The sequence below is a fragment of the Pleurodeles waltl genome, chromosome 7 (assembly GCF_031143425.1).
Source record: "Pleurodeles waltl isolate 20211129_DDA chromosome 7, aPleWal1.hap1.20221129, whole genome shotgun sequence".
Lineage (NCBI taxonomy): Eukaryota > Metazoa > Chordata > Amphibia > Caudata > Salamandridae > Pleurodeles > Pleurodeles waltl.
In genome coordinates this window covers 1,429,979,234-1,429,999,128 of record NC_090446.1, presented here as the reverse complement: position 1 = coordinate 1,429,999,128, position 19,895 = coordinate 1,429,979,234, and positions in this window count along the sequence as shown.

Genomic DNA, 19,895 nt, shown 5'->3' with positions numbered 1-19,895 from the left:
CATCCTAATTGAACTTTGAACCTTTCCTGAGCAAATTACTTATGGTCTCAATGTGGATGCATAATCTGGAATGTATCATGAGTAGAACTCACATAGACCCAAAAAAGGCTTGACCCCACACTTGTCAGTTGGAGGAAATGCCTCAACAATTGAAATTATCAACCCCGGCCTGGGTTTGATGCCTTCTTTGGAAACAACATGTCCCAAATACTCAATTGTGTTAGTCAAGAAATGGCATTTCTCCTTCCCGAGCACTACACAATAATTTTTTTAAATGTTGAGAACCCTTTCAAGAATAACATTGTGTGCAACCACATCTTCTGCAAAAATCAGCAAATCACCTTGGAAAACCAAGACACCTTCCACCTCTTTCAACATGTTGTACATTATCCTTTGAAAAACCGAGGCCACCGAGGTGAGCCCAAACGGCATGCAGCAATACTGAAAGGTGTAACATGTCTTGACTCCAGATGCAATTAGTCTTGATAATATGCAGAGGCATGGTCAAGCTTAGAAAACAGACTTGCCCCTGTTGAACGTGGAAATAAGTAATTGGTTTGAGCTAAACGGAGTGAATCAATTCAAATCTCTTTGTTTGGTGACCGTAAATCGATACACATGCAATTCACCAGTATGCTTGCCTGCTATTACTAAAGGGGACAACCACAGGGATGATTCAGTTGGTTCAATGATGCTCTGTTCACATAAGGTTATAAGCTCTTTCGCTAGATCATCTCAAACAGGGAATGGTATCTCATGCAGTTTGTGCTTGACAGGAATGGTTCCATCTTTGACCTTGATCTTATGTTTAAAGCCTTTGATTTTACCAAGGGTTTCAGTAAAAACTTCTGGAACTTGACAGCTCTATTCCATTGCAACATAATCACACTCACCAAATGTTTTAATTTTTTATCCCCCACCTGGAGGTCTACAATAGGATCAACACAACACGAGGGATCTCCAGAAATGGGAATGCCCATTCTTTGGTTCGTAGTAAGATCATTTAAGCATTCAAAGTCTGAGTTAGAATCATCATCACCATGTGACTCTATCACACATGATACAGACTTTGTAGAATGTTTTTCTTCTGACAAGCTCTAGAAACATGACTTAACTTCTTACAATAATTACCGATGACATTCTTGGCTGTCCATGCTTTACCATTTTTAAAACGTGGGGTATTACCACAATGGTAACACATATTAGTCAGAGATGTTTCTGTTTTAGAACCAGAAGATCTGTTACCTCTGTTTCTTTTTGTGACTATCAGACAATTTACAAGAAGATTTGCTAGATTTAACAACTTTTCCTGTCTCTATAGGTTTGTCCCCTAATTCTTTGACAGAATTTCGAGAAATGTCTATACTCTTTCCTATTTTGATTGTTTCATCCAGAGAGAGATTTCCTATAGAAAACAGTTTTTGATGAATATGTTTATTGTTACACTGGCTAACAAACAGGTCTCCAATCAACTAATCGGTGAAATTATCAAACTGACATCTACACCCGTTTTTTGTTTGCATTTAAAACCGTATCCCTGAGGATGGTTAAAGTGGGTAGTTTATTGAATCTCATTTGAAGTTTTTTTTAAATGCCACTTGGCACTCATTAAAATTAAGAACCTCACCTTCAATCACAACTAATTCAGATAAATGTTTGATTGTAGATCTCCCCTCAAAACCCGGAGAATGTAAAGGCCAACATTTTTACCTTCCTGTTCTGAACCTGGAAGCACGAATTGCTCAAAATAAGTTTCAAATGCATCAAACCAAACAGACCACCTGACTGGTAGGTCATCAGGAGATTCTAAAAATAATGGGGGTAGAGCAACCAATTGAATAGTAGATATAATCACCACTTAATCACTGAAGAGTTGTGCTTGTCACCATTGAAATAGTTGAAAACAATTGTTACTAGAACAAGTGCAGAGAAACAAGCAGAAGAGACGAGTAAGTGTGCTTGTCACTACAGCAGTTTACTTTCAACTGTGCCAAAATCTGGATGTGTCGAGCAGAGAGAAAACATGTCCATATCAATGTATTCATGTTTAGACCATGAAATAGCCCTGTACTTGAATATTAAGTAGAGTAAGACTTGCAGTGCACACTATAACATAGGACCTGATATAGAACTTGGTGGACAGGTTACTCCGTCACACGATGACGGATGTCCTGTGTGCCAAAATCGAATTCCCATTATATCCAATGGGATTTAGATTTCGGCAGACAAGACATTCATCACTATTGTGACGGAGTAACCCGTCTGCCAAGTTCTAAATCAGGCCCCTAGTGTTGGAAACAAATGCAAAAACGGTCCAGATCTGAGGTTGTTTGTGCTGCTCTCAGGTTGCCCTTTAAAAAAAAAAAAAATTGCACTGCAATGCAAAGTTACAAAGCAATGAAGGGTGCCATCAGGGCCGGCTTTACTGTGGTGCAACCGGTGCAGCTGCAGCAGGTGCTGACCTGGGTGGGGGGCGCTGACCTCAGGGTCCGCTGTGTTTAGCAATAACTTACGAAACTTGAGCTCTAAAAGCACCTGCTGAAAAGTTCCTTGTGCGTTCAGTTTCAAGGAAGCAATTAAAATGTCAAGATAAGATTAATGTTCTTGCTAGAACGAGAGATTGGCGTATTGTCCAGTGGCAGTTTTGACTCCCCATAAAGTAGCACAGAGTGTTAATGTTGGGTATTTACACATATTATGCTCTGCCGCGCGACCGTGTTAGGAATTTAGAATGTCTAGATCTTGGAATGTCAGGGGGTGGTTGAAGGTTGCAAGGCAGTTGCGAAGAGGCAGCTGTGTGGGCGGACGGGAGTTGAGGCTGTATCATCTTATCTTGAAAATAAAAGAGAATATTTGAAGAAAGCATACCGCTGTGTCCGCCGTACTTTTCAGTGGCGACAAGGGTTCTCCTGTGACAGCCTCTTCTTTCGAGTACAGAAACTCTCTGTACATGGTTCAGCCAAGTGTTCTGGTGCTGCCAGCCGTTCCTGCACTCCGTCCGACATCTGAGCCGTGCCGTAACATCGCTGCAGCAAGCAACATCACTGTGGTCACCGCATCGGGTGTTTCCTGTGTAGCTGTACCTACCAAACGCAGTAGTTGCATGTTTGTCTAAGCCTAGACCGCTGCATCTGCATCGAGTGGTCTCTTCGGCGGCCATCTTTGAAGTATATTTTACTGAATTTTCAGTCTGCGTGTCACGGTGACATGCACACCTCGACGGCCATTTTACCTACATGGTTGTTTAATCGACATAACATTTGGCAGCCATTTTAAGTGCACTATTCTCCAGTTCTGCATTTTACATTGTTTTCAATCCTCTGACTGTATCACGATATGCACACCCTACGAACAACTTAAATACCTTGTAATTATTATTACAATCTGTATTTCTATGCAATCAGCACTTTTTGGAGGAAATTGCCTCTGTGACACGCACATTTTTAATTTTTACAATTGTTTTTATATTTACTACGATGCAGCAGTCCATCGCTCCTCCCATTCCTTTTGTTCCTAATCCGGCCTTACCAGATGCTGATTGGGAGCAATGGAAAGAGGCATTTGAGGCATATTTGGATGCCTTGGAGGGTGAAACCTTTACCCACAAAACAAAATTCGCAATCTTAAGACATTGTTTGGGTAGTGAAGGGCGTAACATTTCAAAGTATATTCCTAAAGTTCTGGTTTTAGCAATTGAAGGGGAGGGTGATGGTGTAGAGGATGAGTACCAAATAGCGATCAACTCGCTTGATTCGAGGTTTAAAAAATGCAGGAATGTCACTTTGGAAAGGCATACATTTTACAAAAGGATCCAATCTGAAGGTGAATCTGTGTCCAGTTATGTTGGAGCTTTAAGACTTTTGGCTGTTTCTTGTGATTATAAGGAATTTGAAGAAGAAATGATAAAAGACCAGCTTGTGGAAAAAACTAATAATAAGAAAATACAGGAAGCGTTACTATCTACACCCAACTTAACTTTACAGAAAGCCTAAGAGATTGCCACCAGAATTGAGAGTACTATGTCGTTCATGCAACAGATGGCAATCTCTGACAAGAAGAACCATTCGCTGCATGCTGAGGTGTTGGCAGTCAAGACAAAACACAAAAATAGGAACATGAAGAGTGGAAGTTCACCTCAGCCTACAGGGTGCAAGTCTGGGAAAAATGTATCAAAACCTTTAGAATGTTATAGGTGTGGTAGTACTACTCACTTAGGTAATGCTAAATTCTGTCCAGCTTGGGATAAGATGTGTGCCAAATGTTACAAGAAAGGACATTTTGCGAGGGTATGTAATTCGAGCGTGACCAACAATGCAGACAAACTTAACCACAAAGTTAATAGTGTTGTTACAAATAATTACTCTTCTTCTAGTAGTGAGGAAGGGGAAGTATTCATGGTGTATGACAAAGATCCCCTGATTGGTGAAGTAAGGGAATCCAGTACGAGTAGACCTTTGTGCTTGGTTGAGATAGATGGTGTTCAGGTTTACATGATGGCTGATTCAGGTTCACCATTCACACTTTTGAGCGAAACCAAGTGGAATGACTTGTTTAGAGTCCGAGGGGTTACCTTAAAACCTTCCCTAATCCATCCCGTTGGATATGGTGGGAAGTCAATAGATGTGGTTGGTGAATTCCAAGCGGTACTTAAATTCAAGGATAACTTTACTCCTGCCACAGTTTATGTAGCCAAGGACGAAACATGCCTTTTAGGATGGTGTGATCAGGGTAAATTAAAGCTGGTATTAGATCCAAATAATCCTGAACAAGTTGTAATGAGGAATGAGTATTTGCAGGTGTCATCTATCATGTGTGACAAATGGGATTCACGTTATCCGGAAATATTTAACAGTAATGTGGGGCTATTCAAGGGTTTTACCCATAAGATTAGGATCAATAAGGATGCGCAACCAAAGGTACACAAGGTGCGGAAGGTTCCCCTCACTTTAAAAGATGATTTTAAGAGAGAATTGGACAAATTGTGTGCTCTAGACATAATTGAACCCATAGAGTCATCGAATTGGGTCGCACCTGTAGTTTTAACCCGCAAGGCGAATGGATCATTGCGAATGTGTGTGGATTTACGCGATTTAAACAACCAAATCTGGGTGGATCAGTATCCTCTACCCAATATCTCGGAAATGCTATCTTCTATTAAAGATGGTAAAGTATTTTCCTTACTCGACATGACATCTGCTTACCATCAAATTAGTCTGCATCCTAGCTCGAGACATTACACGGCCTTTATTACACCTTTTGGCTTATTTCAGTTCAAGCGTATGCCTTTTGGGTTGGCGTCCGCATCAGCCGTATTTCAAAGGACTGTGGAAAGTATGTTTAAGGAGTTGAGTGGAGTGAGGGCATTTCAGGATGATATTTTAGTATACGGTAAAGACATATTCGAGCATGACGAGAGACTAGGTCGTGTGCTAGATGTACTAAAATTGAAAGGCGTAAGTCTTAGTTCCGCTAAGTGCCGATTTGGTGTATCTGCAGTAAATTACTTAGGATTTGAATTATCAGCGGAAGGTATCAAACCTAAAGTGAGTTTGGTTAAGGCTATTCAGGATTTTGTGTGTCCAGAAAATAAGGAGCAATTGAGGTCTTTCATGGGGCTGATAGAGTTTTATGCCAAATTCATACCAAATTGTTTGGAAAAGACTTATAACTTAAGGAATTTATTGAAGAAGAATGTAAAAATTTTATGGGATGCTGATTGCAACCGCGAATTTGAGTGTGTGAAGCGAGAGATTACTCATGCGATTCCCTTAAAACCCTTTGACACCAGGGATCATACTATTATAATGACGGATGCCAGCCAAAAAGGTTTGGGGGCTGTTTTATTACAATGGAGAGATGGTAAGGACGAAGTGGTAGCATTTGCGTCAAGAAGCTTGAAGGGTGCTGAAGCAACGTATTCAGTGATCGAACGTGAAGCTCTAGCATGTTGGTGGGGTGTCAATTATTTTAGACAGTTTATCTGGGGTACTAGATTCACTGTTAGGATGGATCATAAGCCTCTAGTTCAACTTTTCACTACCAAAGGTGCTGAGAAAGCCACTCCGAGAATTGCCAAGTGGCAATACAAATTGCATGAGCACAATTTTAAGTTAGAATATGTACCAGGAAAAAAATATATTTTGGCGGATTGTCTATCCAGACTGTCCGGTTCTGATTCTGCTGAGTCTACAGAAATTGGTCTCAAGGAAGGCGATAATGACCTTGTAGTGTGTTCTGTTAATGAGCTTTGGGATGGTGCACTGAATGAACAGGAGTGGAGGGAGGCGTGTGAGTCTGACCAGGATGTGAAATCAGTTATGCATGCTGTAACCATGGGGTGGTCCTTATGGTTTTCTAATGGTGAATTAAGAGACAAGTACAAACATGTTTTTGATGAATTATCAGTAATCAATGGACTGTTATTTAGGTCAGGGCAGATAGTTGTACCAGATAGTATGAGGAAGAGAGTTTTGAGTTTGGCACATGAAGGCCACATTGGGATGCGAGCTATGAAGAGAAGAGTCAGGGAAGGATTTTGGTGGCCTGGTGTGGACAAGTGCATAGAGCATTTTGTGAGGGATTGCGTGTATTGTGCTGTCAGCGACAAGTCCCAAGTCACTGTGCCAAGCCCGATAGAAGCTGTTAGGGTTCCAGATAAACCCTGGAGTAAGCTTGCAATAGACATTATTGGTCCAGTGAATTTGTCTTATGGGTCCCCAGATTATGGGTTGGTGCTTATTGATTATTACAGCAGATGGCCGGAAGTAAAATTCGTTAAAATTCCTGACTCTAAAAGTGTGATCCAGTGGTTGGAAAACCTTTTCGCTAGGGAAGGTATTCCGGATGAGATTTTGACTGATAATGGACCTCAGTTTATATCGGCACAATTTGAAACGTTTTTGAAATTTTGGGGCATAAGACATACTAAAACATTGTTGTATCATCCTCGAAGCAATGGACTTGTAGAAAGGTTCAACAGAGTCCTCAAGGATAGTATTCAGTTGTCCAAGTCTAATGGTTTACACTGCAAATCAGAGTTAGCAAAATTGTTATGGGCAGTGCGTACCACAAACAATTCTGACACCCTAGTTTCACCCTTTGTCCTACTAGGCGGCCGTATTCCATCTTCTAAGTTAACTCGAGAATGGATGGGTCGTTTTGGTGTGCCATGGCATAAGGTTGATGGTGTCATGGAGAAACGTTCTGCTGCACAACAGAAATATATAACTAAGGTGGATACTAAACTCGCTTGTGGTTCAATTAAGGGGGGTCACATCCGTGACGTTGATTGGAAAGTAGGGGATCTTGTCAGAGTGAAAGTTCCGAGAGTCATGGTGAAAGGTCAATCTAGATTTAGTGACTGCAGGAAGATTATTCGGGTAGGAGATAGTGCCGTTAAGTTGGAGGATGGAAAATGGTGGAATAAGAACAAATTATCCTTGTCTAGTGCAGTAAAAGGAAAAGAAGCTGACGTGGGTTCCGGAAAATATGTAAAGCGTATTGGCATGCATTCCTCTAGAACACTGAATTCACCCGTGGATCGTTGTAGGCGATCTTCTAGAAGCGTTAAACCACCTAAGAAACTCAATGATTATGTACTGATGTAACTGTACTGAAATTAGCTTGCATAGTTATTTTCTGACTGTTCGGTCATGCATATTTACCAGATATGTGAAAACATGTAGCTATTTATGTTGTTTTATTTATTGTTATTTTTGTAAGGGATGTTATGAGGGAGAAGATGTGTTGGGTATTTACACATATGCTCTGCCGCGCGACCGTGTTAGGAATTTAGAATGTCTAGATCTTGGAATGTCAGGCGGTGGTTGAAGGTTGCGAGGCAGTTGGGAAGAGGCAGCTGTGTGGGCGGACGGGAGTTGAGGCTGTATCATCTTATCTTGAAAATAAAAGAGAATATCTGAAGAAAGCATACCGCTGTGTCCGCCGTACTTTTCAGTTAACATGCCTGCTGAAAAGAAGAGAACTATATTTTATGTGGATATCCAAGTGGATTAGTAAAGCCAGCCTTTACAAGTGCTTTAAAGCAAATCACGTGTATGTGAGAGGGGCAATGGAGAAATGAAGCCGGGTGATCATGAGATGGTGAGCGCCAAAAAAGATTGCAGCACTGGGCGCCACCAGTACTAAAGCTCGCCCTGGGTGACATGATAAATCAAGAGCATATCTGATCGGTGATGCTTTTTCACCAACAAGGCAATTGTATACAATACAATGGGAAATTTCCAGACCTTGGCGCAAAGGCAAGGAAGTAGAGATGTCCCAACACAGGGGCAAATGTAATACTGCAAGATGGCGGATGCAAAAGGAGTAGGTCAGCACTCTAGTCTATTTCTCACGTGCATTCCCAAAACCTGTCCCTGAAACAGCGTGCATGAATGGCTGCAGGGAACACAAGGGGAATAGCACCCTAGTTTAATTCTTCCTGCATCTAACCGGTACTTCTCAATGTGGCAGTGAGCGGTTAACGGCCTCGGGGAGGAGAGCCCGAAAATACTAAGGAGCCATAAACCTTCCAGGCAGGAAAGCACTGGGCCAGCCAAAACAGTACTCACGATAGTGCCAGAACAACATCACTTGCGTATGTGGTTTTAACAGCAGCGTTAAAGAAGATGAAAGCAGCGTCCAAGAAGATGAGATGTTCCGGAAACAGGTGCCCAGCAGAAATTTCGATGGCAGATATTCAATGATGGAGCAGACAAGTGAGGCACACCAGGAAGCGGCTCGGCAAACGAGGCAACAGGCAGGGTTCGAAGGGCAGCTCCAGTCATCACCAACACATCTGTAGTCATGACTACAGATACAGTGAGTGGTTCCCAGATATAGTATAACGCAACCACCAAATTCAGAACCTCACATTCTGAGAATATACAGAACCATGCAAGGCACGACATTGCATTCCAGGCAACCTAAGCATACAAAGATAACCCCAATATTTGTTTTAGGGCTTGAGCTATGCAGACCATTTTCGTTATCCATGAAATCTCTAGAAGCAGAGCGTGTTTAGCAACATGCTGTGAAGAGTCAGGAAGAAATCGTCATGAAAGAAAGGGGTGAAAGGAAAAATTCTAAATTTGGTGTCAGCGTGATGAACGTTTATATATAAGGATACATATGAATATATAACTTCAATTTGCAGCTGCGATAACGTCAGACCTACTGGGTTAGGACTTTGGGACATACTGCATTTGCAGAAAACAAAATTGTATGTTCTTGCCAGGCAACGGTTCGTCCACTGTCCAAGTCCAGGCCCTAGAGTAATTGAATCACGTTCCTTTCATTACAAGTTGGCTTTTCTAAGAAGCCCTGGATACATTCACTGTCTGTGGCACAATCACTTATGGCAAAATCCAATTGCACTCCCTTCTGGTTCACACTGTAGCTTGCTTACAGTCATTTTTTAGAACATTTTCACCACACACCCTATCTTATACTCATTCACTCACCCTCTCTTATGCTCATTCGCCCTATCTTATCCTCATTCACTATTCCTTTTTAGGGTCGAGCGCAAAGTGTGTAATGACGAGGAGACGGAGAATGAAGTGAAGATCTGTTTTTTTATTATCTTTCTCCTCCGAATGCCCCAATGGTCGCCTTCTACTGTTTTCCACCCCCCAACATTCCAAAGACCGAACGCGACGTAAGCCACGCGCACAGACACACGAGGTAAAATAGAGGGAAGGGGAAACACATGATACAGGGGCTAAATGACAACATTATGCTTCTGCGCTTTGACAGAACACTACAAGCGCTCTGTCCCTGGTGTAATCTCTCTCTGGGCTTTTAACCACGGCCATAAGTTTGGTTGGTTCGTGGGCTTGCCTTTTAAAATTCACTTGCTTTCATTAGTGGAAGGCATGCATACGTCATGCCTTTATCGGTGTTTAGCCCTCCTCAAGCATACCGGACAACACACATGAGACTCTATATTTCCCGTATGGTTTCTAGACTATTTTTTTCTATTTCTTTCCTACGCAGCACGATCTTGCAGTAGCAGAGCGCTTTGCATCGCATCAAAACTTCTGCTTTACTTTTTAATTTCAATTTATGTGGCAAGAAGTGTCCAGGTCTGAATTTACAACGCAAATAGCTGTAACCCGAGCAAACGCGAGACCCATTGTATTGCAAATGCTTGTTTGTGCATGCTATTCGCTACTAGACTTAGGCTCACATGTACAATTCACGCAATACAGCACAGCAAGTAAAGTTGCTGCACTGCATTAAGTAAATGGTAGATAGCAGAACAGTACCATGTCTACAAAGATGTGGCGCAGTTCTGCGTTCTCCCTGTGCTGGTGCACTTTTAGCTGCCATGAAAGCATGCAGACACTGTTTTGTCATAAAGCAAGGTGTCTGCATGGTGGGAATCATAGATTTTGTGCTTGAAGGGGTCCCTTCCAGTATAAAAACTATGTTTTAAAGCATTTCCTACTTTGTATGTGTGCTGTAGAAAGAAACACACATCTAAACAAGCAAAAATTAGGAGAAATAAAAACAATTCTCATCGTCATGCCTGACTCACGTAGAATCAGGACTGTGGCACAAATCCCTGTCTACAACTCTTTATAGATATGGATTAGCTTATAAATCTATGGGTGGTTTTATGGGAACACCCATGCACCATCCATAGAATGCCCTCTTGACTAAGGGTAATGCAATGCAGTACACTGCACAGCTTTTCATTACTTTTGGTTGCAATTCAACGCAAATTGCTATTTCTCACCACTACACTTTGGCTCGGGTTTGCAGAAAAGTATCACAAACTGTAAATTGGGGTCTCTCTCTCTCTGACTCTCTCTGTCTCTCTCATCTATACATCGTTTCTTGCACACCCACTATAGAAAGACTAGTCCCATCAGCAAATTTACTCCCCTAGTTCCTCCCTCCTCTTGTTCTGAGTTGAAGCTACACCTTAAGCTGCAGGAAAGAACAACATCAGTCATGGCGGTAAACCTGCTTTCAACAGATCTAACGCTCATCCCACAGCCTGCTTCCAAAAAAGGCTTTCAAGAAACAGCAGCACTACAATTACTCCAGCTCCCCAGATCCCCCGCCTTCAGGGACAGATCAGCTCAGCAGATGTAAGTTTTGAAATAAATAAAATGAATCCTCCTTCTTCTCCCGCCCAGTGCTGTTTATATTCTAATCACATTGCTCATTATAATTGCGTCTCCTGCCAGCTGCCTGCTCTGTACCATGCTCATTTGTCTGATGCGAGACAAAACACCATAGCCTTACACATTTCACTCTACTTTCATGCGTGCATATCAACATCACACACACGCACATGTGCACCTAGGCACACAGCTATACCTTCAAAAACACAGTCACTTAGAAGACACACATGCATGACGTGGCTTATTCTGTGAGAATCAAGTGTGTGAATCTAAATTGTTCTCAACTAAAAACGCCTTGTGCTGCATGGTGGAGAGATTAGGTGGCCAAGGTTTGAGATAGACTTTTTCCATATCTAGGGTGGCACAGCGGGTGAAAAATGAGTTGGAATGCACCTTCAAGCAATTGCCACAGGTCATGACTATTTGCAAGCATTCATATCATCATCCCTTTGGGTGATTGATTGCCAGTATTATGTCTGCAAACCTGAGACTGGCACACCTTTCCAAGCCTACTCCTGCAAAGGCTTGTGAATTTCAAAAAGTAGTACATTTGCACCCATTCAAGGAGTACTTCTATGGGTGCAGGTTTACAGCTTCCTTGGTAAACCAATATATATATATTTAATATATATTTAAGTTACTAGTAAAAAGAAATAGAGGGGAAAGGCAGATATAGACACTTAGCAGACCCAACTCATGTCCCCTAGATCCAGCTACCAGTCTAACAATGCATGTAAGGGATGGTACAGTCCAAACACCACCACTGAAGCTAATCCTTGGCCTTTCACACCTGGGCCTGGCAGTTCTTCCGGGAAACCCATGACTACAGTTACGTACACCACAAGGGCTTGAAGTCCCTGCCTTGCAACCACTTTTTTTAAATGTATTTTCACTGCACACCTTCGTTTCTGCTGCAAGAAGCCTTGATGGTAGAGTTTTGAAATCAGTGCCTATGGGCAGGAGTTCTTGTTTCTATTCCTCACTTTTTACAAATTATTTTATCAACTGGCTGATTGCCCCATGTACTAAGCCCAAATCGCAAACAGAGGACAGACAGGCCAATTATTTGGGTAAGCCGAGTGATAGCTGAGCCATTGATCTGGTTTGGCTTTAAATGTCCACGCATGAGCGGAGTCATGAAAATATTTAGCATGTATATTGTGTATCAAGCATAATGTAAAAGTGCGATACAATCTCTTTAAAATTCAAAAAAGTGTTTTTCTTTAACATGCAGAATTGTTTCAACTGGATAGCTTTTAGAAACATTCATGGTTCACCTTCCGAAATAAAAGTCATTAGTGAGCTAACAGGCAAGTCACTAGTCATGTAAACCCTAAATGTGGCCCAGATTCTTATTACAGATGGAGCAACAATATATTCAAATATAGTTAAATTTAACATCCGAGGTGCTTGTACAGCAAACATCCTGAACTCAAGTATTCTTAAATGGGCTGATATGTGATAATAAAGAAAGCTCAGGCAATACAATATTTACCTAGTAACAAACAATTTGGACAAACAGGGAAGCTGATATTGATTCTAGGTTTTTCGAAATTTACCACCAGATGAGTATCTCTTTCTCACACCCTCCATTTTATATCAATGGTCACTGTTTTGTCTTTCATTTTTGACTCATGATGAAAATAGCCAACACAAAGTTAGCAGACCTGACTCAGTGTTCCCAGTCCCAAGTATGATGCAATGAATGTATTAAACTGGGGGATATCACAAACATATACCCTGGTGCAGTCATACACATACCCATTCTGCAAAGACAGTCACACATGCACATGACCACACAGTCACACACTTAGTTCAAGAGACAGCTCGGTGCTAACCTAATAAAGCCTATGAATACCATTCAGTATAATTTCATATGAGGTCCTCCGTTTACATTTCTTAGTTGGGACATTGGGCATAACAGTTATCAAGGAGAAAACAGCAGACATGTGCATAGGTCCTACACACATTTATTTAATTTAATAAATGAGAAAAAATGATCAAACCATAAGTATAATGTTGTGAGTCTCTTATGACAATACGTGTGGTTACATTAACATTAAATACCATAAAAGACAGTATGGTTTACTGAATCAAACAAGGTAATTGCATTCAAGACCCATCTGGACGAATGCAAGGACCACAAATACCACATGCTAAGTAAGCATCTGGTAACAGAATCTAAAAGTGAAAACCAGCTGGCGAAACCTGCCTATTGACTATCCCTGACTTAAACAACTGTGAACAAAGAAACGTTCCAGTAATACCAGACCAGCAGACAGTTCATAATGATGTCCAACACACATAATGAAGCTACATGTAGCCCATTAATAAAACACTAATGCCCACATTTAAGAGGGCCTTCCACCACATTAGTCTCATTTTTTTACTGCTAATGCGGTCCAACAAGGCCAAAATTGCTGCACCATATTTACAAAGTGGTGCAATTCATGCATTGCACCACTTTTTAACCCATTACACCACATTATCCCTACGCCAGGGATATTGTATGCAAGGGGGTGTTCCCCTGTTAGGGGGGGGGGGTGAAAAGTGGTGCAATGAAATCTAAAATAATTCTTTGTGCCATTTTAATGCCTGCACAGAGCAGGCATCAAAAGAGGCACACCATTGTTTTCAATGGACCTCAATGTGCTTTGCAGAATTAGAGTCAACATTTTTTATGCTAATCGTGCAAAGTGCCAGACTAGCATAAACATTTTTTGACGCTACTTCCCTAACTACTGCCATGGTGCACCATATGTTAAATACACGCACATGGTGACATTAAGAAGGGCGCTACTGGCAAATGAAAAGTGACTCAGCTTTGGATGCAGCACCACTTTTCTTAAATTAGCCCCTTAACATTTTAAATACACAAAAAAACTTTCAAATTAAATTGGTACATCACACATCACGCTTATTAAATTTCACTTTATTTTTCTAATTTGGCTTTGGATTTTAGTTGCTTGTTGTTTTTACTTTACACAAAATCGCCCTGCACTGCCAAATTTATCAGGGTTTTCATGGACCTGTCACCAGCTTTTGATAATGTCAATCGTACAAAGATATGGCTGTCTTTATTGGATATGGAACTATGAGTGGACCTTGTGCAATTTTTTCTGTACTTCATGAGACTCTTACAGCATGAGTGAAATTCGGACTCAGCAGGAAAGGGGAAGTTTCTGACTCTTTCTCCATCTTTGGGTGGGGGTACGCCAGCGGTGAATCTTGGTGTCCCTCCTATATGTTCTTTATACTACAAATTTGAAGTCCTCTTTGAAGAAGACTTGTGTTGATGTCCTTTGATTAATAATGATGCCACCTCTGAGTTACTATACGCTGATGACTATCTGCTGATGGCTCTTTACTGATTAGCCAAACTCCTAGGGCTTTGCGTTGTCTTAGAAATACTTTTATAGAGTTCGTGGCGGACCTTGGTCTGTTAACGAACTTCACCAAACCGCACACAATGGCCTGCGTACCGGAACGAATGAGCACAGTGTACTATCATAAAGTTAATTTAATAATACAAATTTAATAATAGCTATTTAGGAGTCAACTTTGATTCCTCTGGCAAAGTGAGCCAGGGCCCAAACATTTCAGAGGGTCCCCTGCTATAGCAAGCTCTGTTCTGCAGAGTCTTGCCCTGACAACTTTAAAAACTTCCACTCTCAGTACCCCCAGACCAAAGTTAGTGTCAGAGCACAAAACATTCTGCAACCAATCGTGCCTGACAGAAGAACTAGAGGAAGCTCAGGTAGCAGCATGTCAGATCTCATGAACGAGCACCGCCCTAAACTCAGCCCGGGAGGTTTCCTCCCCTGTGTAGACCTGCCCTGGACCCCTGCCGGAGGAGGAACCCCAGACACAGAATACGCCATTGCAATAGTCTGCTTAATCCATCTGCCAATAGAAACAGACAAGTCCTTCTCACCACAAGAGGATCCCCAAAAGACACAAAGAGGGACTCTGACCTCTGAAAAACCTGAATATAATCCAAATGCAACCTCAAGGCCCTTTTCACATGCAGCAAAGAATGGACCACCCTTAGAACCCACGGCAGGCAAAACAACTTCCTACGAACAATGAAACCGAGAAGGAACCTTAGGAACAAAGGAGAAATCAAGATGCAAAACCACCCCATTGTTTGTAAAAGACAAGAAGGGTTCCCTGGCCTTAAGGGTGATCAGTTCTCCAAGACAACAAGCTGAAGTGATGGTCACCAAAAAGACCACCTTAAAGGTGACAAACTTAACATCAGCCACCTCCAGAGGCTCAAAAGGAGCTGAAACCAAGGCCCGCAGAACCAACGGCAAGTCGCAGAAAGAAAAAAAGGCTTAGAAACAGGACAATCTAGAGAAAAACTCCTGAGCAATCAAACCACCAAGTCACCTACAGCCTGGGGGTTACACCATGGAGAATGGAATGCTTTAATGGCAGTCAACTGTGCATGAAAAGTGGACACAGTCAATCTCTTCTCAAAACTCTCCCACAAAAACTGAAGAACCATGGGCAGAGAGCAATCCAAAGGAGAGACCCTTACATTACCCCAGTGCTGACTGTAACTCAGAGGAAACGGAGAATACGGACTCAACCAGGGTCCCTCAACAGCCAATCTCCTGAGAATGGGAAAACACGACCTCCAGGCCCAGAAAGGAACCACCAAAACACAACCCGGGACTCCCTCCTTAGTCGAGTCAGAAACTGCACAATCAACACCACTGGTGAGAATGCGTATAGGGCCAGGGAATCAACAGAGCATCCACACCCTATGCCCCCTACTGTGGAGACCTGGCACAAAAGAGGGGAACCTGAGCCTTGAGGTGGGAAGCTAAGATATCCACGAAGGGAACACCAAACTTTCTGCACACCTGCCTGAACACGGCCAACGAGAGAGACAGTTATTGGAAAGAAGGACAAACCCAGCTGAGGGTATCTGCCACCATATTGTCCATTCCTCAAAGATGCACTGCTCTGAGAGATAGAATATGCAATTCCCCCCAGTGAAACAAAGGCAAAACTACGTCATAGAGGAACCTCAAACAAATACCCCCTTGATTGTTCAAATAAGCCACTGTCATCCTGTTGTCCGACCACACCACCAGATGGTGATCCTCCAGCGAGTGAAAGAACTGCCATACAGCCCTGACCACAGCCATCAATTTCCTCCAATTTGAGGACCTGCAGCTCTCCTGAAAAAGACCAGCAGGCTTGAAAGGACTCTTCCCCTAAGGTGGTCCCCCAGCCCAGGGAACTGGCATCCGTTGTGAGAATCAAGGGCGGATCCGGTTGCAAGGGAATCCCCCGCAACAGATTGGCTTGAACGGACCACCACCTCAAGTCCCCCACTGTCTCTAGAGACACCGGAACCCTCAACTCGAAATCCTCAGAGTGAGGATCCCAGGGGGACAGCAGATGGACACACAAGGGGCGAATATGAAATTGTGCCCACAGTAAAGACTGCAGCCACAATGAAACCTAAGAGACAAAGCTAAGTTTGAATTGAGACCACAGGACTGGCCAACAGGCCCCTGGCCAAGAACCCTAGAGCCGAACAATGTGAGGAGGCAAGAACACCTTGTTGAGATCCTTGCGAAATCGTGCCCCAATAAAAGTCAGATCCTGAGATGGTACCAACTGGGCAGAAAACCATGAGCCCGAAGCACAGTACATATTGATGAAGGTCCCGCCGAAGATTCACTTGTGACAGGGCATGAAGGAGCCAGTTGTCCAAATAAGAGTAAATAAGTCACCCCTGAAGATGAAGGAGGACCACCAGTGGTGCCACCACCTTGGTGAACACACGTGGCACAGTGCGGAGACCAAAAGGAAACACTGTAAACTGATAATGTACCCCCTTTAGACAGAAATGCAGAAACTGTTGAGACGACGGATGCACAGGCACATGATAGTATGCCCCCTGCAGATCTAGCCTGCACATGTAATGGCCCTGCATTACCAAGGAAATGATCCTCTGTAATGTCTCAATCTTGAACGGAACATGACAGACAAATTTGTTCAGAGCTTTCAAGTCCAACACTAGGCTGAAACCCCCTGTTACCTTGGGCACCAGAAAAATAATGAAGTAGAACTTTAGACCCCGTTCCAGAGGGGCCACCACCTGAACAGCCTGTTTCTGTAGCAGGGAAAGAACAACTTGCTGAAGAGCCAACTGTTTGTCCAGGAGGGATGGCCATGGAGTAGGACGCACCCCAGATGCAGGAGGAATTTCTCTAAACTCTATCTTGTAGACATATTGGACCACCTCCAGGACCCAAGCATTTGAAATAGACTCTATCCAGGCTGGGAAAAACAACCAAAGACGAACCCCTATCACTGGCTCCTGCCCTGACATATAGTCAGGAATGTTGTTTGGAAGGCGGAGACTTCGGCTTCTGCTCCCCACCCCTGTGGGCAGGAGACCAACTCTGAGCCCTCACAAAGTGCCTCCTGGGAAGCAGACGGGAAGGAGACTTGTGTCTGGAGAATGGCCTGTCCCCACATAGGATTTAATAGAAGATTAAAGTTTATTTTCTTTGAAGAGTTTGTGAAGGCGAGTCTCTAGTTCAGCATCAAACAAAACAGAACCCTGAAAAGGCAGCCATAAAGCAGAAGATTTCTGTGCAGCATCTGTCTTCCAACCCCTAAGAACCAGATTGCGACATGCAGCCACACATACACCCTGGGAGAGCGCAGGAGCACAGATGACATCAAACAAAATGTCTGATAAGAATTCCACCTGGTCCTCAATCATGTCCAGAACCCCAGAAATATCAGAAGACTCATTCAAAGCACTATACAGAGTCTTGAGGTCCGAGATAAGGGACTGCACTCAATAAGTCCCATATATCCCAGCTCGAAAAGCCAGATGACATCCAGAGTACACCTTCTTGAAAAACCCATCCGCTTTCTTGTCAAGGGGATCCCGAAGAATTGCCTCCTCGGCCAAAGAAGTACCCCCTCCAGACTGGCCACAAAAGAATTCATCGGGATGGAATCAGGAAAGTCTGACTGCATGTTATACAAGGGATAGAGTTTGCCATAAAGTGAGGCATCAAAATCTTATCTGGATCACGCCGTTCTCTATGGAGAATGCTTGAATGGACGGGTACAGCAACAGGAGTGCACCTCTGAAATTGGCACAGCAAAGCCAAAAAAGAGGATTCTGAAGCCTCATCCTCCTGAAAGCCCATGTTACTCTTAACATAAACCAAAAAGCTAGGCAACTGGTCCTTAAAAATGTATTTCCCAGTAAGATCCTCAGGACCCAGACCATCCTCCTCAGATGAAGAAGGAGACACAGCAGTAGGAATGACACTACGCCTTTAGTCCCCATCTCCAACAGCATGCCCCTAAGGAGCCGTTTAATGTGGGCCTCTTCCTTCTTACGTCTGTCCAGCCGGGAAGGAGAACGAGACCGGGGTTGGACGAGTAGAGGAAGAAGATGAGGAAGACACCTCCAGGTGCTTCCTCTTGTGTGAATACTTCCCCATGGAAATCAACAGTTGCAGTACAGCCCACCAAATCACAGAAAAAAGCAGCAGGAACCAGCAACACAACTAATTCCGCTTAAGCCTCGTCATCTAAATACACCTGGAGCACCACCTGGAGAAAAACAACATTAGCTGGACCGATAAGAGCCTTCCACGTATGCCCAGAACTGATCATGCCCCAAAGAGGAAGTCAGGATTCGTGCTTCCTCCACACATCTCCCAGCAGCTCAGCCAGCCGGGAGATGTGCAAACGAACAAAACATTGCCTGGCAATCTCAAAGAAAATGGCCCAACTAGCGGCCACACCAAGGCACACATCAGCGCTTCCCCAGCGAGCCCTGCAGACTGGGAGGAAGCGCAACCAGAACAGCCAGTCGTTCTAGCCCAGCAGGAATGATACCTTCATGTCTTCATCCCATCGGAAGACAGAAAAAGAGAACAGACGGAATTCTGGGTGAGTACAGCTTATGTTCTGCCAGAGGGAGGGGGTGGGCAGATGTCCCAGCATTCCTCATGTTTTTTTTCTGTTGTGGAGATAATCTCCACTTAGTGATGAATGGGACAAGGAATAGAGGGACCTGGGGGTAATAACTATGTTTTCCCCTAGGGCAATATAATTTATCGAGCTTATGTGCATGTACGTGTGATAAAGACTCAGACAAGCCCTTACAGATCTTTACTTTCTTTTGCAATTTATATATTTATTACTAAACAATTGTTACTACCTATTCTAAAGAAATACACATTTTCTAAGAGCAGAGTTGCCATCCATTTTTTTCAGCTATTAAGCGATGAAGAAGATTGTTTCAGGATAGGAAGTTTTCTTAAATCTGAAGTTTTTAATTGAAATTCAATACATTTATAATTTTGATATCTGTATTTCATCTAATTACATATATGGATCTCAGGCTCATATAAAAATGTATTTATAAGTAATTTTTTTTATTGTATGTATTTTTATATGCATGTCTCTAACATGCGAATAAAGCTGATAAATGAACAAACATACAGACTTTACTGCTGCTTTGATTGTGCATAAAAACTATACATCGCCCTAAGTTAACCTGTCAGCTATGTGCCATGGCTTCCAGGGAGTTGAACAGAGGTTAATTTAGTGACTTCGAGGGTTCACCCTGGCAAGTAGAATAATTATTCCTGAAGATAGGCAGTGGCCCACCCCAAATAATAATCCACATTTTGTTTACAGTGAGGTTGTGATGTTCAATGAAGAAGTGCACCTTCGGCTTCTTCCTGAACTGCAGGGGAG